Source organism: Mustela nigripes, chromosome 5 (genome assembly GCF_022355385.1).
Source record: "Mustela nigripes isolate SB6536 chromosome 5, MUSNIG.SB6536, whole genome shotgun sequence".
Classification (NCBI taxonomy): domain Eukaryota; kingdom Metazoa; phylum Chordata; class Mammalia; order Carnivora; family Mustelidae; genus Mustela; species Mustela nigripes.
Window position 1 is genome coordinate 134,461,655 of NC_081561.1, and position 23,877 is coordinate 134,485,531.

A 23,877-nucleotide genomic window follows, 5' to 3' on the forward strand; every position below is an offset into this window, starting at 1 on the left:
CAGGCTTTTTCTTCTCCTTCTCCTCCTCATCCTTCTCCCCCTCCTTCTTCTTTTCTCCTTGCTACTTTAAGAGATGTTTCTCCCTAATACAGTACAAATTAAAATTTACCTTATTGAGTCACAGCACCTTACTGCTCCCCCTACTTCTCCACTGTCCTTTTACAAACGGTTTAAATCTCATTCCTTGAGCTTCAGGAAACCCTGCTGGCATCTTCACCCAGTCACCAGCTTGTTGTCTGTTTCCATTTTTATTGCCATCAAATTTTAAAAATCCTTTCATTTTGGTAGAAGAGAACCGGACCAAACTAAACATTCCTATAATTTCACCTACCCTTTCAAAAAAAATCTGACGTCAAGTGGTCTCCCAGCTTTAAGCTGGAATTCTTCCAGACCTCACTCTGTTTACATTATTTAGAAACACAGATCTCAGCCTCAGCTCTGTTTTTGTTAGAATGCTTCCAATTTCTTTTTCTCCATGATTGTATTCATAATTAAATCAAGGACATGAAGTACAGAGATGCTGACCTTCCGGGAAACTACTCATCACTAGCGATGTTCTTGAAGCCCGGTGTCCAGAAGCCCAGTAAGAGAAGGTGGTTTTCACTCTCCCGGGAGTTCTGATGTCTCTAATGTTGCTTGAGACCTAATCCCGTTTGCTCTTACTCTCAGAGCTGGTCACTATTCCCCCTTACCTTTCCCCGCTTATTCTTCCGCGTAGAGTCAGTCTTCTTCTTTCATCAGCTCGTTGTCTGTCCTTAAACAAAAATAAGTGGGGAAAAAAGGTGAAATATACCGAGCACACAGTATCTAGGAAACTAGGCAGACTAATACAATAAATGCCTGTATTCCCATCAATCACTAGTTGTGTTAAAATCCTAACATTGCTATATATGCTTTAGTTTTTGCTTTTTTATTTTTAAAGATTTTATTTATTTATTTGACAGACAGAGACCACAAGTAGGCAGAGAGGCAGGCAGAGAGAGGAAGGGAAGCAGCCTCCCCACCGAGCAGAGAGCCCATGCGGGGCTTGATCCCAGGACCCTGGGATCATGACTGAGCTGAAGGCAGAGCCTTTAACCGCACTGAGCCACCCAGGTGCCCCTGTTTTTTTTTATTTTTAAATAAAACATCAGACAGAGGTGAGGTCCCTGTGAATCCCTCCCTGATTTCATTCCCTTGTCTGCTTCTCTAGAGGAAGCCCTATCCCAGTTTAGGGATTATCATTTCCAGGCATGGTTTATAAACCATTTATTCCGTAAGTAGGTCTCCACAAAAGATCTACAACAGAGATTCCTGGACCTTCTCTGTTCATGTTGTGTCTCACCAATGGTTTCCTAAGGCATATGAGGTCAACAGAAATACCTAAGACGCTGGTTTATTAAGTGGTTAGGTCCGAACAACTTCATGGATATTTATGTCTTGACACCTTAGCTGTCTGGAAAAAAGAATGCATATAAATGGAAAAGAAAGCTATTATTTCATTTTTAATAGCCACCATAACATATTAATGAGACGTGTGTCCTCGTTGGGCACTGAACAACTTTTCGGTCCTTGGGATTGGCCGATGCGTTGAAGATCATTGCCTATTCCCCGCTGGCTTTTACAGCGTTCTTGCTCTTACTGTAGCAACCGCCAAAAATGTAGCTTCACAAAGATATGATGTCCTTGAAAGGACTGCAGGGCAATGAAATGGAAACCATGAACTACCTCGGACCTGGTTGAACCTCAGGCTCTACAGAGTGTTACCAAGCTTCCCTCCAAACTTGAAAACACCCCATGGCTCCTGTAGGTTCAGTGCAGTGGCTCAGGACAGCTCAGCACATCCGAGAACAACAGATACGCAGCATGTCTCGGTAGCATTTTATGTGTTTTTAAATTATATGCATTAATAAATTACTATCTGCATTGTGCTCCCAGAGGGGCCGGCAAACTTCTTCTTAGGCGTCGTGAGTCACAGCACCTCTACAGGTACTCAGACACAAAAGCAGCCACAGGGAAACCCAAAAACACAGGAAGGAGGTCGTGTTCCAATAGATTGATTTGAATTTCATCTCATTTTCACATGCATGTGAACTACTGTTCCTCTTTTTTTTTTTCCCCAAACATTAAAAAATGTAAAAAAAAAAAAAAAAATTACAGAGAATAAAAAAGTTGCAGGCCACCCAGAAGCAGGAGGCAGGCCATTTCTGTTTGACCGGACATTTTTGCGTTTATCTGAGTAGCTGAAATCAAAGAATCCGTAGAGAAACCTTCCTTAGCATGAGCATAACCACATGCATTTGTGCACTCTTCCTTCAGGGGCTCTGAGAGTCAGTTTTGGCATTCTGTTGCAGATAATGCTACCAGGAACATTCTAGTTGGTCTCGCTGACAAGACGAGCACAAGTCTCTATGCAGAAGCCTTCGAGGCTCTGTTCCCAGGAGTGAGGTGTTAGGGGTTATGTTTGGATAATGAACACTTGGCCATTTTGTGTTACAAGTATCTTCTCCCATGCATGCCTTGTCTTCTAAATGTGTTCATTGTAGCAGCTCCTTTTCCATCCTTTCCCTTCCCTCGTGACTTCTGCTTTTGGAACGACAGTCTATATTGGCTTATAAAATGTGGCCTCTTAACATGTAGACCTTTAATTATCTCAAAATTGCTGTTTGTTTAGGGAGGCCCTTTCCCGAAGTCATACCACTTGTGAAATTTTTTCCTCCTCGGTGATTTTTTTTTGGAGGTGGCTGTGAGCCCCAGCCCCCAAAAATCAAAGCAAAACAAAAAGGGGCCAGGGAGGTTCAGGAGAGGTAAATCTGTCAGGAGCTCAGCTTCCCCTCCTTCCGTGCCCTGTTCAAGGCTGCTGCCGGTGGTGGGGCCTGCACCTGGACCTGCTTCCTAATCCGCCCACTTTGGTGGGACGAGGGTCTCCCTCCCACTTGGCCTCCCCAGGGAAGAGCAGCGGAACAGATGGCTTCTGAGCCAGAGCCCAGGGCTTTCTGCAAGAAGGGGATCCACACATCATCTCCCCCCTGACTAGCCCGCCCCCTGAGACGCTGGACGTGCCTGGGCAGTGGTACCTGGTTCTTGGAGAAGTGAAAAGCTATCCGACTGCCTGTTCTGATCCTGTGTTGTCCAGTTCTGAGCATTTGTCATAAAAGGTCCTGTGGACCTCTGAGAAGAAACGGCTTAATTTTATGGCCTATTTACCTTTCTGTTTGACAAGACACTTGGAATAAAATTATCTTAATTTTTGTAATACTTTCAGTTTATCTTTTTGATTTTTATTTGTATTGCTGATATGGTCTCCAAATATAAATCAGTCCAGAAGTGTTTTTAAGGAATAAAGTTAAGGAATAAAGAATTTTCACTATTAAAGATGCCAGAAGCTTCAGGGGTTTATGTTCTAGCTCGTCAGAAAAAGGAGTACATAATAATACCAATTTTCTAGAACTGATTTGCAGAAGAAGAACACAAAACATTTATCCCCTTTCTTGTAGTAAAGCAATAAGAGTTTTTCATTAGAAGCTTAGTTTCTGTTTGTTTTTCTCCGTGGTGCATTGGGAGAGTAAATTATGAGGAGCCATGGCCCCCCCCGACCCCATTTCTCTGCCTCCCCACGAAGTCCCCCCCCGAATTTTGTGTATTGACGATCAGATTTTTTAGTTATTGCCGCCAGCTTACATATGTCTTCTATGTATCAACACTCTCATTAAAATTTTTTTGAAGCGTTGGGCGCCTGGGTGGCTCGTTTGGTTGAGCGACTGCCTTCGGCTCAGGTCATGATCCTGGAGTCCGGGGATCGAGTCCCACATTGGGCTCCCAGCTCCATGGGGAGTCGCTTCTCCCTCTGACCTTCTCCCCTTTCATGCTCTCTCTCTCTCTGTCTCTCTCTCAAATAAATAAATAAAATCTTTAAAAAAAAATTTTTTTTTGAAACTTAGAAACAGGATTTGTTAATTAACAGTCACCAGTTACTACAACCTGATCTTTCAGAGTTTTGGTGGAATTAAGTTAGACTAATATTCAATCACACTAATATTTTTTGGTTCCTGTTTTGGCCGGGAACAGTTTTTAGGTCATTTTCTGCTACGGACGCTGAAAATCAAGATAACGGAGATGATTTTCCACAGAGCAGCCACATAGATTAGATTGCCGGCTCCAGCTGCCTGGGCTGGTTCGTTGGCTGGTTGGTTGGTTGGTTTGGTTTTATTGAAGTGTAGTTAACATACAGCGTTCTGTTAGCTTCAGGCATACAATGTAGTGATTAAACAATTTTATACGTTGCCCCGTGCGCCTCACAGTAAGTTCACGTCTTAACCCCCGTCACCAATTTCCCCATCCCCCACCCACCTCCCCTTCGGTAACCACCAGTTCATTCTCTATAGTTCAGAGTCTGTTTCTTTGTCTTTTTCCCCCTTTGTTTCGTTTCTTAAATTCCACTTACGAGTGAAATCCTATGGTATGGTGTTTCTCGGACTGACTTCACTTAGCATTATAGCTTCTAGGTCCATCCCTGTGGCTGCACATGGCACGATTTCGTTCTTTCTGATGGCTGAGTAATACTGCGTTGTGCGTATCACACCTTCTTTACCCTTCCGCCGATCGATGACACTTGCGTTGCTTCTGTCACCTCTGTAATTGTAAATAATGCTGCAGGAAACCTAAGGGCACACGTATCTTTTCGATAAATATCCAAAGAAAACTAAAACACTAATCCATCCGGCTAGGTTTGAATTGTCCTCTGCTGTGTGCTGGACGTGTCCTTGGGTAGGTCACTCCCTCTCCCCAAATCATGGTTTCTCCAGTGCTTGTTCTGTGGGTGACGGGCAGTAATGCTGGAAAGTAGGGGCCCAGACCCACAGGGAACAGTGGATGCCAGCTTCTAGTACCACCTTAAGATGCTAAGGATCTTTACTTTTTTAGATAACTCCTCACAAATACTAATTCATTTTTCAAGTAAAGAATAGCTGTGTGACGACACTTGGGGACTCTCATGTGAGACTCATAGAAGGATTTGAGTTCTACTGATAGGAAACACTATTGCTTGTCGCCCTCCTCATACAGAGGCATCCAGAATGATCCACAAGGGGATCTAAGGGAATTGGGTTGTTTCAGATGCCCTCCATTCGGGTTAAGGAAATCCTTCTAGAAGGCTTGTTCGAAATGCTCTGTGGTTATCCAGGAGAAAGCCGGATGCCCCGGAGCCCAGCAGATCCTGGGTGCTACATCATTCCAGCCCATCTCCCTGGCTTGCCTAAGCCTTGCTCCACTCTGGAATGCGAAAGAGCTCAAGAAACTTAAACTCAAAAATTGTTGAGAAACAATGAGGAGAGTCTTTGCAGTGGCATTAAACATTAAAATTAAAAACATATGGTCTGACATTCAACTGGCATATTTAACATCTCAGATACACTCTGGTGCCAAAAGGGAGGCTAATCAAAACATGAGCGATTCGGCTTCTTATTCGGGAAAGACCATCACTGCCAAGGGGATAGAGGCAGAATGCAAATCGTTTTTGCGATCTGGAAAACTAGAATAGCGAAGTCGTGCAATATCTGCTACTTTGAGCCATCTTGCCAAGTCGATCGGTCCAGTCGTCTTGCTTTTATTTCCCAGGGTGCTTGTGTAAGAATTTACCTAGGGGGGATTGTAAATCTCTTAGGAACATCCCACCTATATGTCATATACAACAAATGCCTTTTGGTTTGTTCAAGTAAATACTCTATTCACTATGGAGGAGTCAGAAACTTGTCATAAGTAGAAAATTCAAGTCATATCCCTTATGTGCGTACAGGTATTTCACATTTTGTTGCAATACTGCCTTTCTTCTCTGCAGGCTTCCTTGTAAAGGATGTCGTAGCCCCATTGAGAGGAGCTACCCACTTTTATCTATTTACGTAGACCTTGTAGAGGCTCTGGGTTCCACCACTCTCTTGAAGGAAGGCCATTCTCCAGACTGTTGCTTCTCTTTCCGCTGCGTCCGCCCGCACTGTTCCCCACCGTGTCCTCTCTTCATGGGAAATCTGTTCCTTCCGATGCTCGGATGGCCAGTTCTGAGCTTCATCCTGCTCAGCTCCTAGCCACGTCGAGGGGGTCTTCTCTTCCTTAAAGCTCTTCCTCCCCTGGGTCTCCCCCTCCCCTGGGCCTCCCCCTCCTCTGGGTCTCCCCTGGATACCCTCCCAGCCGCTCTTTCCCCTCGCAGTCCCTTTACGGGAGCGCCCCCTCTGTTCACAGCTGTGTCCCCAGCATCTCCACAGATAATCCATAAATGTCTTCCCAGTTCAGAGAATGTTGCAGAGGCAAGGATGGGAGCAATCCGTAAGTTTTTCATCACAGGGCATGAGAATCATAAACCCGGGTTCTAGGGAGAGCCCTGGTGGAAATTCTGTCCTTACCAGCTTAGTGGCTGGGCAAGTGTTCTGCCAGTGCGTTCTCACACTCACCACGCCCCTTTCCTCTTTTTTGTAACGAGCACTTGACTGTCCTGACACAAAAATGAGGTGGACTGCAGACTTCTACATAAAATTTCAGAAAACAATATTGTGCTAGTTTCGATATGAAAGTATTTTATAATACCACAATAGATACTGGTGAGAAGAAGTACTTTATTAGAAGACATTCCAAGTGGTCGGGTGTCTGCGCACGTCTACGAGACCGAGTGCACGGGACCAGCATGAGTGCAGAAGGATTGGGTGGTGTTGGCCGCTCGGGTGTCACAAGTGGTTATTGGCAGTGGTGACCTGATCTTCTGCAAAAGTACACAACTCGTGGCAAAGTTAAGGCTACCCTTTCTTCAGTGTTCACTGTTGTTTGCACTCCTTGAAAAAATGGGTACCTATTGATAGCTTGAAAAAAAAATATTGTATTTCTATGTAGAAGAAACTAGGGGGAAGGTTCTAGTCCCCTGCAAACATAAGCAGGTTTTTCAACTATAAGAGTGCCTGGAAGAATGATCCTGTGGGCAAATTTTTGTGAGACCACCGTGCGTGTTGCAGGACGTCCAATATCCTGGTCCCACCCATAGCTCCTCCCACTCACTGAGACAACCAGGTAGGACCCCCCCCCCCCCAGGAGATACACCTCTACTGGGTACTGACACCCCTTCGGCATGTCTGTTCTTTCATCTGTAAAGCCTGGGAAAACTATGCATCTAAAGCGCCTGGGCAGTTCTGGGCACGGATAAGTGTTTACTCCCAGGGACCAGAGTTTACCTTCCTTGAGGACCTGCTGTGTGCTGGGCGCCCTCTTGGGGGCTTTATACCTGTTACTTATGTTCATATGTTTTATAACCACCCTAGGAGATAGTTATCAGGATAACCTCCTGTTACAGGTGAGGAAATGGAACATCAGAGTGAGTCAGTAGTTTGTCTGAAGGCAAACAGGTCGTGCAGTGGGAATCAGAGATTTGAACCTAAGTCTTGGCCCTTGAACCTGAGAGCCTGGGCTCTTCCCACTGTTCCTTACCATTTCCTCGGTGGTCGCCATCATTCCATGTCTCATCACAGGGCCTCTGCAGAGCTCCTAATGGGCACGAAATGTGCTTTGAATGAAAAATTATTAATGCACATGAGTTGGCTCAGTGACTTACCTGCTGGTCACCGAGTATGCATTCCCACTAGGCTTTTGGTCGTGAAGATAGGCATATTTGCCAGGTATTTTGTTGGAGCAGGATTTAAATAAATTAAAGAGTAATTAAATAAAAAGAGTAAAAAGTTTGGAGAAAGTTTTGAAAGAAGTTTTGAACTTTAGGAGTATCCAACCTAACCTCAGCTGTTTAACATTTACAAAATGCCTATTTATTTTCAGTGAGATATCTAGCCCATCCCCACTCAAGATTTAAGCCTAATCTAGATAACGTTCCTAATATAACTGTGCCTACCACATAACATGTGGAGTTAAAATAGACCCTTGTCAAGACATGTTCTACAGATATCAGTACTGTGAAAGTTAACATGAAATGACTGTAGAATATGATCGAGATTAAACTTGAGGTTTGAAATTCACAAAATACAAGGTTTTTGTAAGGAGATACTAAGATCCAGTGTGCAGTGGATGACTTCTAAATTTCCCTTGTGTGACTGCTGTTTTACCCTATCCCGCCTGAGAACTTTCAACCTAAAGAGTCAAATTACCCTCACCTAATATGTAAATTATAGTTTAGAAAATTATAATTCCATGAGGTTGTTTTAGACTTTTCTCAATGTTTGGTGTAATTACAACATTGTACTGTTCTGATCTGAAGAAAGCAGGAGAATTGCTGGCCAGGAGTATTAGGAAACCGGTAACTGTTAAAGAAACAGTGGAGCCTTTTGTGGACCTCTTCACATCTTTCGGGGGCAGAGAAAGACAAATTATTAGCATTTTCTAAAACCCTCCTCTCTTACCAGTTTCAGCCATGAAGTTGTTTTATCTATTAATACTTTGGGGGTTTTTTGTGTATTTTTACTTTAAAGATTTTATTTATTTGCGAGAGAGAGAGAATGAACGACAGAGAGAGCACAAGTGGGGAGGGGGGGCAGAGGCAGAAGCAGGCTCCGCTGAGCAGGGAGCCCGACGCAGGACTCAGTCCCAGGACCCCGGGATCATGACCTCGCAAAAGGCAGACGCTTAACCCGTGGAGCCACCCAGGTGCCCCTATCTGTTAATACTTTAATATAAGTCATACCAATTTTTAGAAACTACCCAAGATTTAAAAGAATTATGGTTGGGCGCCTGGGTGGCTCAGTGAGTTAAGCCGCTGCCTTTAGCTCAGGTCATGATCTCGGGGTCCTGGGATCCAGTCCCGCATCGGGCTCTCTGCTCAGCAGGGAGCCTGCTTCTCTCTCTCTCTCTCTGCCTGCCTCTCTGCCTACTTGTGATCTCTGTCTGTCAAATAAATAAATAAAATCTTAAAAAAAAAAATATGGTTGGTTGCAAAATGTTTGACTATCTTGTTCAAAATAAAGCAGAGTATGGACACCTGAGTGGCTCTGTCAGTTGGCTGTCTGACTCTTGATCTCAGCTCTGGTCTTGATCTTGGGTGTAAGTTAGGGTCCAACATTGGAAGGAGGGAGGGAGGGGGGGGAAGGATGGGTGGTATATTCAGAGACATGACAAGAACGCTGATCGCCACTGTTACTTATCATTATTCTGGGAGTCTTAGCCAGTGCAGTAAAACAAGAACAATAACAAAATATTTTAAAAATTGAAAAAGAGGAGACTAATATTCATTTATATACAGTAGGATTCTATCATTAGAAAATTGAAGAAATTTATTTTAAATAGTAAACATTTTGGCTGACAAGTTGGATGCAGTGTAAGTACGTAAAAGCCAATGCTTTCCCTTTATGTCTGCAATAAAAATTTTTTTTTAATTGTATTTATTTATTTGACGGAGAGAAAGGGAGAGATCGCAAGTAGGCAGGAGGCAGGCAGAGAGAGAGGAGGAAGCAGGCTCCCTGCTGAGCAGAGAGCCTGACATGGGGCTCGATCCCAGGACCCTGAAATCATGACCAGACCAAAAATTTGAAAGAGTAATGATGGTTGACCTACCTCTCAATATCAAAATGAGATAATGCTGCCACAATAACAGAGACAGACAGAAAAGAAATGATTCCAGAAGTACCCTCTGGAGTGTCCCTAAATAGACTTATTTCCTTATATGTAGAAATTAATGATTTGATAAAAGTAACATTCAGATTGGTAGCTAATGGATGGATTAATGATTAAATGATGTTTGGATCATGGCTGTTAATTTTAAAACACAGACTTCAGGGGCACCTGGGTGGCTCATTCGGTTACAGGTGCGACTCTTGGTTTCGGCTCAGGTCATGGTCCTCAGGGTCGTGGCCTTAAGCCCAGAGTTGGGGAGTCCACTGGAGATTCTGTCCCTCCCCCTCCCCACCCCCATCTCATGCATGTGCTCCCTCTCTCTCAAATAAGTCAGCCTTTTAAAAAACCCACAAATAACTGTATCATAGTATATTCAAAATAAAAATTTTAATGTGGAAATTAAAACTTAAAACTTCAAGGTAGGGGCGCCTGGGTCGCTCAGTCGGTTAAGCTTCTGCCTTTTGCTCAGGTCGTGTCTCAGGGTCCTGGGATCAAGCCCCGCATCAGGCTCCCTGCTCAGTGGGGAATCTGCTTCTCCCCCTCCCTCTGTCTGCTGCTCTCTCTGTCTGTAAAAACAAATAAATAAAACAAAACAAAACCCTTCAAGATAAAAGCAGAAAAATAAGTTAGTGTTATTGGTGTAACATCAAGGTTATTAAGAAAAGATTTATGTGACACATGAACAGATGTTCATGATATATACAGTAAAAGAAACAAAGTTATAAAACAATTTTATAATCTCATTTTTAAAAATTTTACAGTGAGTATCTATATTGTATTTGCAATGAAAAGGCATAGAAAATGTCTGGCAAGGGCTCCTGGCTGATTGACTCAGTGGAGAGTGTGTGACTCTTGATCTTGGAGTCATAAGTTTGAGCCCCATGTTGAGGGATCTTTTAGAAAAAAAGATACAGGGGCACCTGGGGGGCTCCGTTGATTAAACGTCTGCCTTCAGCTTGGGTCTGGATCCCAGGATCCTGGGAATCTGCTTCTCCCTCTTTCTCTCTCCCTAACCCCCACTCATGCTCTCTGTCTCTCTCAAAAATAAATGAGTGAAATCTTTAAAGTAAATAGATAAAGATACATATCAGATGATCGCTTTTATTTCTCTGTGGGAAATGAGGTCATGGCGATTTTTACTTTATACTTTGTCTTTTCTGGTATTCTTGAAACTTTTATAATTAGGCTCTGTTAGTTACTTAATTTTTAAAACAGGAAAAGTTGGCTTGAAACACCTGGAGTCATTTGACATGCAGAGTTAGGGAGAAAGGTGTTCTAGGCAAAGCACACAGAACAAGCCAATGTTGTAGATCGGAGAGTCTTGGTGGATTCCGGGGATGGTGTAGTTGGCGTCTTAAGACTTGGGTGGGGGCGGTGAATCTCATAGTTAGAGGAGGTCATTTTGGAGGGGAATAAATGCTAATCTGAAATGTTGTGCTTGCGATTAATACTGGAGAAAAGTTGACAGTTTTTAAATAGTGTCTCCAATAAGAAGCCTGAGAAGATGGCTTTTGAGACAAGCTGTGAAGAATGGTTAAGATGTAATCCAATGAACAGGACAGAGAGGGCAGAAGCGACATGTTCGAGGAATCCTGGTTAGTTCAGTAGCCCAGAGACACATGGTAGAGAAGACAGATTGGAGGTCTGTTTCAAGCATCCTTACAAGTCATAGAGAGGAGTCAGTACAGTTTCTAATCTATGAAGGTTTCCGGAAGATACTGTGAAGTTACTGTTGCCAGGACTCCCCGTGAAGACTGTGTTTCTTTCTACCCCGCCCTCCACATAAGTCTCTTGAAAAGGGAATAGTGAGGGGGGAAGGGCACGAGTCCAGTCCACGGGTGCTCCCTACCTCGGAAAGGGCTCTGTCAGCCGGTAAAAATGCAGGTGCTGGAAAACCCACAAGCCTATCTCTGTGTGTTTCCACAACACAAAATCTCAGAAGTACAATGTTGAGTGAAAAAGCCGGTTTGGGGGATTGTAAGTACAGTCTAACACATTCCTAAGATATAAAAATAGCACTACATTCTGTTTATACCTCTGTATGTATGTTCAAGCAGGAACGTACAACCTGGATAAGGACCAGGTTCCTCAGAGTTTCTCTTGAAGGGATGAGGGTACAGGGGAGGGAGCTCAACGGGGGACCCAGGCACCAGGGACCTCAGCTCTCTCTAGGCTGTTTACCTTCTTTGTAAAAGGAAGAGGCGGTTGTGGCAAAATGTTCCTGTTTGTTACTTACGCATTGGGAGGGTGGGGCTGGGAGGAAATGCGCGTCTGTAATTTGGGCAGAGGCTGAGACCAGAGCCTCTGATTGGCAGTCCTCATTAGAATGTGGTCGAGGATTTAGCTTTTTTTGAGCTAAATCTGGATGTTAATAGTCATTCTTAGAGGTTCAGGGCTTGATGTTACTTTCTAGCCAAAGTGATGGATGAATGCCCACAGCTGACGTAGTCCGGTGGGCCTTGCCCGGTGGTGAGGCTTCCTCTACACACTGAACTGGGAGAAACCAAGGCTGCGTGCCCTGCTGTCCAGGGGCAGTGAATATCCTTATTCCATACTGAGGTGTTCAGTCATTTTCTCATGAATGAGGTTCTTAGAAAATGTTCCATATTTTCGGGGCACCCAGATGGCTCAGGCAGTTAAGCAGCTGCCTTTTCAGCTCAGGTCAGAATCCTGGGGTCCTGAGATCAAGTCCACATCAGGCCCCCTGCTTCTCCCTCTCCCTCTACCTGTCCCCTCCGTTCATGCTCTGGCTCACTCTGTCTCTCTCAAATAAATAAATAAAAATCCTTTATTAAAAAAATGCCCATATTTTCAAGTGTTGAGCCACACGAACGGTCTGAACACCAAACACTAACAATCTGAATGTCCTCTCTTGATTTTCCCCCATCTTGTTTTGTCCTATCTTGTTTGTTTTATAAAATTGCATGAATGCTTTGGTTGAGTGTAGATTGTTATTACTTTTTAGGGTTAGGCAATAATTTAATGATGTAACTTCTAAAAATATTCAAAACAACTACAAAAACAGGGGGTTTTTTGCCTCCAAAAAGCATTTCTTTGTTGAGCACATAACACACACAAAGGAGCTAGCATTGAGAGCAAGAATCATTCTTGAAGTCAGAGGAGCGGGAAGTCCTTTGGAGCTCCACACATAGATCCTGTCCTTCTCCGTGCTGGCATGCATTCTTGTTCCTGGAGCTTGTGATCAGACCCACTCCCAACAGTTACATTGCATCACATAGCTTTGGGGCATTTATGGGCACATCTCAACCTCTAAAATTTCAGTTCTTTCATCAGCAAAACTTTAAGCGAATCTCACATCTTTTCTAAATTAGAAATGTAACCTTGACCTCAGTCCCAGAGTTACCATTGTGCACAGAAAGAAAACACTGTGTAATGTTGAAATAATGTGCAAACTGAAATGATAGAAATGAAAAATACTTTAATGTTTCTGAAGAGGCATTGTTCCCACAAACGCATCAGTAAAGATTAGGCTCACCCGCAAGTAACAGAAACAGCGAAAGAAGGCACCCAAAGCAAATACAAGTTCATTTCTCTGTCACAAAGAAGAAATCCAGTCTAGACTGGAATGGCAGCTCCTCAATCATCCGGGGTCTCTATGCTGCCTAGTAGTCTAAGATGGTTGCCCAGTTCCAAGCCATCACATCTGTATCCCAGCCAACAAGGAAGAAAAAAGAAAGGCATACCCCCTTTTTAGGAGACTTCCTGGAAGTTACTTATTAATTAATCCTCTTAGTCACACGTAAGTACAGCTAAGCCATACTTAGCTACAAGAGAAGCTAAGACTTTCCAATTTCTCCATGGTCTCTTTTAAATAGAAAGGTGAGTTGAAAAGCCACTCCCAGCATGACATAGAGCCAGAGGTTTTCCAAACACACAATTAAATTAATGCTTCATCACCATGTCACCATCTTCATATCCTTTTCGACAGCACCTGCCCCAGACAGGGTGGAGGAGAGCAGACTGTGGCTTCTCTCTACAGCCATGCTCAGGATCAACTTCTAAGTCAGCCAAACCGACCGGCTCATTTTCATTCTTCAGTACATCACAGACTATTTTTGAAGAAGAGTTTAGAACATGGCCAAAAGTGAGAACAGTTTTATGAATCATGACTCCTTCTTATAATGCAATACCATATAATAAAATATTATCTGGCAGATGTTAGTATCTTGGGGGAAATGCTCCACATTGGGTTCCCTGAAAAGATCAGGATACAAGAGTGTTCTACAGAGCGCGACACCCATTAGGTTGGAGATAAAGGTAGGTAAGTAGGGACCCATGTCCTTGTGAGAGCCCGCACTCACTGCCCTGTAGACCCGTCTCAGAAATTTGCAAGCTAGATGGGCATAATGAAGACTTGTTAGAATGCTTACCTTTTGCCAGTACCATGATAGTGAATATTTCTATACTCTTAGCAGTTCCCTGTGTAATACACGTAATCCTGTTTCAATCATCAGCTTTACCCAAGTCAGACCCACTTCTAGATAAAAGGCCAGGCTGAGGATACGCCAAAGAGAAGCAGAGGAGAAAGCAATGGCAAATTGAGGGTTTGCTCTTTGTTTATACAAAGTGAGAAGTAAGTAAACTGTAGTTTCAGCTCCTTTGGGGCTTAGGAATAGGGTAGAGGTCAGGAGGTGGGAAGATTAGAATTATTCCTGATTATTTACTGCTTTTTCCCCAGAAAATGCATTACGGAACATCTCAAGGGTATCTTTGCTCTGTCAACAGTAGAGTGATAGCCAGGATCATAGATTCTAGTGAAAATGGTGAAAAGTGCCTGATTTGGTTTTTTTTTTCTCCACATCAAATTTTCCAATAATGTATCACTAATAATATATTCATTTTTTAAAAGATCTTATTTATTTCTTTGAGAGAGAAAGAGAGCACGAGATGTGAGAAGGTCAGAGGGAGAAGCAGACTCCCATTGGGGCTAGGAGTCCAATGTGGGTCTCCATCCCAGGACTCCAGGGTCATGACCTGAGCCAAAGGCAGTCGCTTAACCAACTGAGCAACTGAGCCACCCAGGTGCCCAATATATCCATTTTTTAAACAGAAAAAGGCTATATTGAAAATAAGCCATAGGAAAATATATACATATACTTCCTTTTCAAGGTTATTTTCTTAACTGGGACCTTTTTACAAATGTAAATATGAATTACTGGTCTTTTCAGTACATTCTCATTTTTTTGTCTTAAAATCAGATCCTTTCAAGGTCCAGTCCTACTGGACGAGTGGGATGTTCATCTTTCGCTCCTGCCCATGTCCTTTCTACCGAAGGAAACATAGAAAGCAGGACCGTGCAGACCATTGCTGCCTCCATGCCCAGTCTTAGGGTCAGTGAGAGGAACGTTGCATCTGTAACCCTAAATATAAAGATAATGGTTGATAACACTGAGCTTGGGGTCTTTGTTCCTTGTGAACTCCCTGTGCTATTTGCACCAGTCCCGAGCAGAATGGAGCCAGGCCTGAATAATCATGACATTGATCTTATAGGAAACCAGCAGGACTAGACACAACTGTAAAACCAGCAGGTCTAGCCTTCTCCCTTCTTAGATAAAAAACTTGCAAAGTAGAGTCTGGGCCAGTGACCCTTGTCACTGCATGTGCACAAACGTGTGTTGTACACGAAAACTGAATCACATCTTCTGAAACAATATTACTTCTTCCCAATATGTGTGACGTATCCTAATATTTCCTATACTGTTTCTTTTTCTCTTTAATTCTGGGTGCAACCCTATAAATTGATTTTGTTACGCACTAATGGATCTCCGCCTTCAGTTTGGATAATCCCTGCTCTGTCTGCTTTTTGAATACATTGTAGCATCTTCCAGCTTTCAAGTTCAAAATGCTTTCCTGTTGTCTTAGTTTCTTCCATTAGAAGTTGCCGCTAGTAGGAATGTTGATACATTTCATTTGTTCTCAAGCTCAGTAATCATAGTTTCACTTGCTGGGTTTCTTATACTTACAGAAAAAGCTGTTACAGGTCTTTTTTTTTTTTTTAAGATTTTATTTATTTATTTGACAGAGAGAGATCACAAGTAGACAGAGAGGCAGGCAGAGAGAGAGAGAGAGGGAAGCAGGCTCCCTGCTGAGCAGAGAGTCCAATGCGGGACTCGATCCCAGGACCTGAGCCTGAGCCTCGATCATGACCTGAGCCAAAGGCAGCGGCTTAACCCACTTGAGCCAGGCACCCTATTACAGGTCTTTTGATGTTGTTGTTGTTATTTCCTGGAAACCTTTCAGATAAAATATATTCCTCTTTTGACATCTTTACTTTTTTCCTCCATGGGCTCATTTTCGTAAAATGCTCTGTGAAAAATGTCCTGTTTCATCTTTTGATTATTGTAGGGTGAGATGTTAGGAGCAAAGCCTTTCCGAATTGGCCTCTCTTTGGAGTTATTTTCCTTGTGTCCAGTTCTTGGGAGCAGCAGGAAAAGAGCTCTGCCTCCATGCAATCATCCAAAATTCCAGGCCTCCAGCCAGAACTCTGGGGCACTATTGTTTGCTGAAAACAGAAGGGTTAAAACCCTGGTCATGGCGATGACATTGTCCAAATGCTCACGATTGCAACAAGAAGATGGGAACTATTTGGATAATGGATTCATGGATTTAATTCAGTTGGATTTTTATAAGGGAGGTAAAAATAACATGTATAATTTAATTTTCATCTTTAACATTTTTTTCCAAAATTAAATTTCATTTTGGTCAAAATTATTTTATAAAATAGGATGATTAATGATGGTTTCAAATAATGGAAACCGGCATCTATAATTAACTCCAGAGGAAGGAAATTCTGGGTCCTGATACCAAAGCACATCTAAGTGGCATTACTGGCATTTTCAAATTTTGTTTTTGTTTTGTTTTGTTTTGTCATTACTGAAAACATATGGTTCAAGTTGATCTATGTCCTTTCTATGCTTTGCTTATCTTTTTTCTTTTCCCCAGATACATCCTCAGTAACTTTCTCATGTATTCTATACAACTACCAAAATTTCCTAATATATGTAAGCATTGCCATTATCAAAAGGGTAGGTGGAAAGGCCCAGGCTAGTATGAATACTGTTTTCTTACTGATTTCCTTGTGTGGGTCTCCTCATTTGTGCCCCGTTGGTTCTATATATTCTTAGGAAAATTTAATCTTAAGACATTTAATAAAACTAAATCCAAAAGAGCAGAAAGGATTTGATTTTTTGTAAAATTCCATAGCCTTAAGATCAGTTGGATCCTCAAAATTAGTATGTTTGACATGAAGTTTTCTTTTCTTTTTTTTTTTTTTTTAGCTACAGCAATAATGCTAAGCTTCCCTTATAATTAATGGTTCATCCTGGTTTATTTAGTCTCCTTCTAGTCACTGAAAACAATTAAAATGTTCACAGGCTAGCCTACCTCAAGCTCCAGTTCAGAATTCATGTGCCTCTGTGACTCTGTGACCAGAGTCTTCCCGAGTCTCTCAGCAGACAGCTGCAGCTGGATAGACGTGTTTACATAGGGCAGAAAGTCGGTTCGAAGAGTCTGGTTTCCACTTCCTTTAGCGCTGTTCAGGAATTATAGCCCACAGTGCTTCGGAATGAAGTCTAGTCCGGCATATTCCTTGCTTCCTCCTGTACAAGGTTTTATTTTTATTTCTGATTTGTTGGGTGAAAATAAAGGCTGGTGGCGTGGAGGCTGCACTTTCATCCCTCCCTTTGTTTGGAAGAAATCCTTTCGAGGATTCGGTTAGCAGGATTGGCCCTGTGCAGACATACTTCTTTTCTCCGCCCCTTTTGAGCCAAGTGGGTTGCAAGGACTAGTTCTTCCGTGAGCCCTTTCACAGTCCATAAGCTCAAGTTCATGTCCCAAAGTGATGGGGAACTCAGGATTGTCATATATTTGATACCTATGTTTTTGCATGTATCATAAAGGAAAAAATTACTGCCATTATAAACTGGCTATGAAATCTGAAAGTTTTGATCTTCTGAGGACACATGGAATTGAGGACCCATTAGTTAGCCAGACACTCAGAGGAAAATGATCTTGGTGCCTCAGTTTAACTTTATCTCAGAGCCAAGGAGGGGTTTCCCCAAGGTAAAACAAGCATAAGAGTCTGGAGTTAAAGCAGTTGTTGCATTTTCTCCCACCATGGTGATGGTGGTGATGAACAGGAACGTGAGAGATCGTGGGGGGTGTTCATGGCCCCCTCCATTCCTGGGAAGGCAGATGCCTGGCTGGAGGAGGCTGCGAAGTCAAGGCGAGAGGTCTGGCTCTGCCAGCGGAAGAGAGCCGTTTGCTTTTCAGGAGGCCAAGTGGCCCAGGGAGTGTTCTTTGCAGTGGCCCGTTGCTGCGTTGGGTACCAAGCCCAGTGGAACCGGTCCTGGGAGCTCCGTCTCTGGGAGCTCTTAGCTCGTTGCCCTCCCGTGTACTCCCTGCTGCCGCCTAGGACTCGGCCCTGTTGGCACATAGACCAAGAAGTAAGAGAGGATTATGATTCTAGTCCCTAGATCATTTGCTCCAAGAGAGAAAACAAATTTATGAATTCAGTTTAAGAAAGAAATGCGTATCGTAATGAAGAAGACTCCAGATGTTGTCACAGCAGGTCCATATTACACTGAGGAGACAAGTCTGGGTGCACCTGTCAGAGTTCAGGCAAAGAATTTAGAGCTGCGCTTCATCTACCAAAATAGTGAAGTACAAGGTGTCAAGACTTTCGGTGGAAGCAGAACCTACCAAGCAGTTCAGCTGGAGGAAAGGAAAGCTGTGTGTTTAATTGGCTCGGGGACAGGACGGCAGGGCAGGGACACTGGCACAGACTGCCATCGGATGGGCCACAGTTTCATCCCGAGCTCCATCCCTCATAGCTGGGCGAGGTTGGGAAGAATGGCTTACCCTTAACCTTACGAGCTGTTTGTGGCAGGTAAAGGTCCCTCGCAGGTTAGTTAAAAGAGTGAAACAAGACAGATGACATCTAGTATGTTGACTGACACATAGGCAGTGCTTAGTGAACGTTAGTTCTGTGCTTTCCCCGTGCCCGGTCTCTAATTAGAATAGCTTTCCCCATTGTGTGTGTTTCTTCTTGACAGGAAGACTGATCATTGTTCCCACCTGTGTTGTTCCATACTGATTTTTTTTTTTTTTGGTATCCATCCTTCCCTGCTCTCTTGCGCAGTGAGTGCAGCACCTCCCACGAGGCCCTTGCTACTTTCCATCTCTAGGAATGGCGGTGGTGGAGTGAACACACAGGAATTTTACTGTCACTGTCCTATTTCAGGAACTTACGGGATGCAAGGGTATCGTTAGCATAACAGTTTTATATAATCTTTATTCTGGCATCTGGCATTTGTAACGTTCTCAGGGAAGAGTATCTGGACCATTTAAGGCGCTCCTTCGTCATGCTTAAACCATAGCAGTATCGACCTCTGTTGGTATTTTAGTGGATAATTCTGGTTTTTGGTTTTTTTAGAGGGGGATTGGTGAGGCTGCTGTGCGTTGTAGAATATCTGGCAGCAAACCTGGCTTCTACTTCCTAGATGCCAGTGACAGCAACAGAAAATGACAGCGGACATTGCCAAATGTCCGGGGTGGGGAGCTGGAGAATGGGGGCAGAATCAGTCCGCGTTAGAGAACCACTGGTCTGTCCTTAAGGTTTGTGATTCCATAGCAACGGGGTCAATAAATGTACCAAAGCAAGGAACGAAGTCAGGGCACGCCCCATGAAACTAATGCAGTATATGACCACTGAATTGAATTTAAGTAAAAAATTTTTCTTAAAAGAAGTAAATGTGAAACAGACATGAATTCAAATTTATTATGTACTGATAAACAGATAAAAAAAATTTTAAATACCAGAGGGAATTCAAGGAAGAAAAAGTACAATGAGGACAGTCAGAAAGATGTTCCTTTTTAATGAGGCGATTCACATTTCTGTTTGTCATGTTAAAAATGGACTTTGTTTCCTCCCTAAATGAAGACATGAGCACATACAGGAGTGCTTAAGAGCTAGGCGACATAAGAGAGATTCGGTATTTGTTAGATGAGAAAAAATGGAGGCTTTTCTTTAATGCTGAGATGCATGTGTTTAATTAAAAGTGCTTTTAAATAGAATGCCAAGGGACAGAAAGCGTGTATTGCAGAAGAGACCCCTGAGCTGAGCATCCAAGGGACCCAGGACACCATCTCAGCAAGGTCACTGGCCAGGCGCCTTCCCCCAGAGCTCTAGAATTTTATGAGCCCATAATTTTTAGGTCCCCCATGAGGTGGTAATGTCAATGCTTTTTTTTTCTCGTAAGTCAGCTGATTGGTGCTTGCTTATCCCCGTCCTCATTGTGATAAAATCTTCAGTGCATTGTGTACTGCAAACTGGACACATGATAGATAATTTGATTTAGAAAAATCATCTCTCTGCCTCATTGAAAAATTTCATAGACTTGATAGGTGCCTGCAGGTCACGTTTTATTGTCATTTCCACTCAGTTTGTCCAGTGTGGCTTGGGGCGCCCTCGCGGAGCAGCGGGGGAGGCAGGTGCCTGGTTGTGCAGTGTTGGTTTTCACGCTCTACCTGAACCCTGAGCTCTGTTTCCTGCGAAAGTGCTCACAGGATTTGTCCAAACAGCTAGTCCCTTCCCAACGCAGACCCGCCGACACTTCCTTTCTGAACAGATTTTGGATTATAAGGTTGGAGTCAAGTCTTGCTTCCAAATCATGACCTAACAGCCTCTGTGCTTACACAGGAGAGTATCAGTTTCCTGTTTTCCGTCCTGCTGTCAGGTGAATAGCTGTGGCCTCCGCACCCCCCCCCCACCCCGCCCCCAGAGAGATTGCCAGGACCGATAATTGTTGTGGCACATGCATTTTCCTGCAAGCCTTTTTAAATACGCCGCTTTCAGAGGGCTCCATTACATGCTTTTCAAGAATGCAAAGTCGTAGTAAGTATCCTTGCTTCATGACTCAAGCACAGGTGCCTATTAAGATCAGCGGTAAGTAATTCTCAAGTGTGCACATCCTTTGAAATTTATCAAAAGCAGTAAACAGGGTAAGTACTAAATTGTTTATTTCTGATACCTGGGAGTAGTTAGCTTACAGGGTGCTCTGCCGACCATTGTCAGAGAGTGTCTGGGAACCAGAACCTGTCAGTGAGAGTGGCTTGTCCCCTGCTCGCTTCCAGACCCACAGATTCGCAAGACACAGACATAACAGCACTGCACACAGTCTGTTCCCAAGCCGACCCGTGTGTCTGTCCCCTATGAAGTGGTGCTTACGTGTGTGATTAACGACTGTGCGCCAGCACACCTTCTCCACGCTCTGTTTTCCTTAGCAGCCCAAGTATTCGAAAACAAATAACACAGAAACGATTCCATGCCATATTCCGTGCGACGTGTGAGAATCTGGCACTTTCTTCTGTTTTCTACACATTATTTGCCTCCATATTTCCTTTGCATTTGGAAGCCATAGCCCCTGGACCTCTATTCCTGTATCCTGTTTCCTTCCCCAACTGCAGTTCTTTGTTACTACCCCCCCCCCCCCCAGTTTGTCTCTTCAGATACAGAACTAAGCTTAGCTGGCCCGTTTAGCCATCTGCGATGGTCATACCTTTATCTGTGATGACATTTATACCTTTTGTTAAGCCTGTTTTGCTACTGCAGGGAAAAAGGAAGCACGATAGGGTGATCGGAAAACATTTTTCATTGTTTAATTTTATGGTTTGTGTCCACCTCTCTCCCCTGAACGATGGCCAGGACGCGATCACCTTGGGCTCTGAGTCGCGCTTTGCTGGTTCCTTCACATCTCTCTCTGATCATTCATTCATTCGCATGCACCTGGTACTGGGACAGGCACTGGACGTCCAGAGCTGAGTAGGACATGGTCCCTGGCCTCTGAGTGGGAGAGGCCACGTAAGTCTAGTTGGGACGCCCCATGCAGAGAGAGGTGAGAGCACAGTAAAGGAGCAGACCACAGAGCCGGCCAGCTCTCCCTGAGGGGATCCGGGCAAACTTCTGGAACATCTGAACCGAGGCTTAGGCAGTGAGTTAAAGAAGAGAGGTGGGAGAGAGGAACGTGCCCGTTGTTCCCATCTGGAGGGGCTCGGAGATGACAAACGCAGTACGTGTGAGCTCGGCAGGAAACTCGGTATTAGTGAAGAACCAGATTTCAGGCAGAGTGAACGTGGACGTGGGCGCGTACTTGAGGTTACATCGGGGTGGCCTTAGTGTTAATGATAAGGCACTTGGAAGTTTTCCTTGAGGCAGTAATGAGCTATTGAAGGGAGGAGAGCATGGCTGCCACATGGTGAAGTTGAAGGAGAGAAGAGGTGGATTGTGAAGTGAGCTTGCAGCGTTTCGGCAGAATGAAAGGATTTTGAATAACTGCTCTTCATATAGTTGTGGCCAAGTGTTGGAAAACTTTGCTGTCCTCCCGCTGCCTTTTTGTTTTGTTTGTTTTAGAGATGCCCAAGTTCATCAGTGCCTACTGTACGCCTTGCGGTGTCCGTGTCTCACACAGACGCGCCCCCTTTCCTCTTGGAGCTTGGTCTAATACAGGAGCTTCAAGTGGAAACCAGGGTCCGGCTGGAAGGACCTTGATCAAACACTGCACACAGTCATCTGTGTAGCAACACCGAGCAGTTTCTCCAGTATAACAGCATTGAAAACACACACGCGCACACTTGCTGCTTGACTCCCTGCCCCTCAGAGCTGATCAGCCCAGAGAACAGGTTGTGTTGGTTGAGGTAACGGACTCCTCCGGTCGGCATGGATCATTTCTCTTCTCTTCCCAAATCGACTCCGCTCGTGCTCTCTCCTTTACCTGCGAATCCTTTTACTCCTCGCTAACCCCTACCCTCCACCCCCAACTCCTTACTTCTCTGCTTGGAGAGCTCCTGTGTCCCTCAGAGACTGACTCCCTTTACCCCCATTGTCCAGCCCTACCCCGCAGCCTCCATTCCCCCCCCGGCCCCCCGCACCACACCCCTTCCCTCCAGTCCAATAGCAGACAGTCTCACCCCTCAGCCCTCTGGAGTGCTTCACGTCAGGGACCCTAATGCTGGGACACTACCCCCTGAGCAAAATGCCTGGGCGTAGCAGGAATTCACGAAATGCTTAAGAATTGAGTATGATTTCTAGCAAGTGGGAGAGTTGTTCTCTTGGTAACAGGGATGCGGACCGTTTTTGTGAGTGCCTGCTACCCACCATAAGGCAGTAACGAAGTACTGGACATGTGTTATCTCGCTTGAATCCCCCAGCAGGTCAAATGAGGACACTGAGATTCTAGTAGGTTAAGTAACTCACCAGCATTCACTGGCCGCTCACCAGCATTCACTGTGCTCGTGTGCACAGCTGTCCGGACTGCATCCAGTCTGCCTGATTCTAACCAGGAGGATGGTCACCGTTCCTCTTCTGGGCGCCCACTCTGTAATGACCTTTGACAAAACTAACTGAACATCCCTCTTCTGTGGGCCGCTGTACCACTCCCATGCTAAAGTCACCACAGCTTTTCCCAGGGGACCCCTGAGATAGGGATTGTTACTCTCCATGAGCTGCTCTGGTTTTGACCACCACTGATCAGATCACTAGAATTGTCCCAAATAGTAGTAAAAAGGAATGTTCATTCTGCTGTATCACTTACTCGAAAAAAATAAAATAAAGGACATAGTGACTTTATAGCTAAATTCATTCCAAATTGAATATTTTTAGAGAAATATTTTTCAATTTGTCAAAAGCATATCAGCAGTCATAAAAACTTTTTACATCCTCTGGCACCATTCTCTCACCCGTGGGAATTTAGTCCAAGAATATAATTTGAAAGAGGTTAAATCTCATCTGCACAGATATTTTGCAGCATTATTTATATTGGAAACAACCCAAATGTCTAACAGCAGGGGGAACAATTTTGTAAATCTTGATACATCCACCTAGCAAAGTTATAAACTAAAAAAAAAAAAAAAAAAAAAGTTATAAGCTGCCACTTAAGATCATAAATTTCGAAAGCTTGTAGTAACAGGAAGAAAAGTCTGAAAATTTTAAAGTACAGGGGCAAACTACAAAATTCTACCTATTGTGTAAGAATTTACAAGCATATGAAGTAGGTAAAGGAAACCATAAAGAAATAGAGTGATGGGCTGATGTACTTAGAATTTGAACTTATTATGCGACACTTCATGATTTTACTTTCTGAATTCTTATTAAAATGTGTGGGAAGGCAAAGTTACGTGCTGTCTCAGCTACCTCCCCAGGAACATCTCTAGCAATTTGGGGCAGGAGAGGGGCTGGCTGAAGGTGACTGTCATCTGTGCTTCTGCAAGAAATACGCTGTCTTATCAGGC

At 43.8% G+C, this 23,877-nt stretch overlaps 1 protein-coding gene across 1 annotated transcript in view; it reads left to right on the forward strand.

Moving 5' to 3' along the window:
- The window catches only part of MTHFD1L (methylenetetrahydrofolate dehydrogenase (NADP+ dependent) 1 like), a 183,177-nt gene that overhangs the window by 82,301 nt on the left and 76,999 nt on the right, over positions 1-23,877 (forward strand). The window lies entirely within an intron of this gene.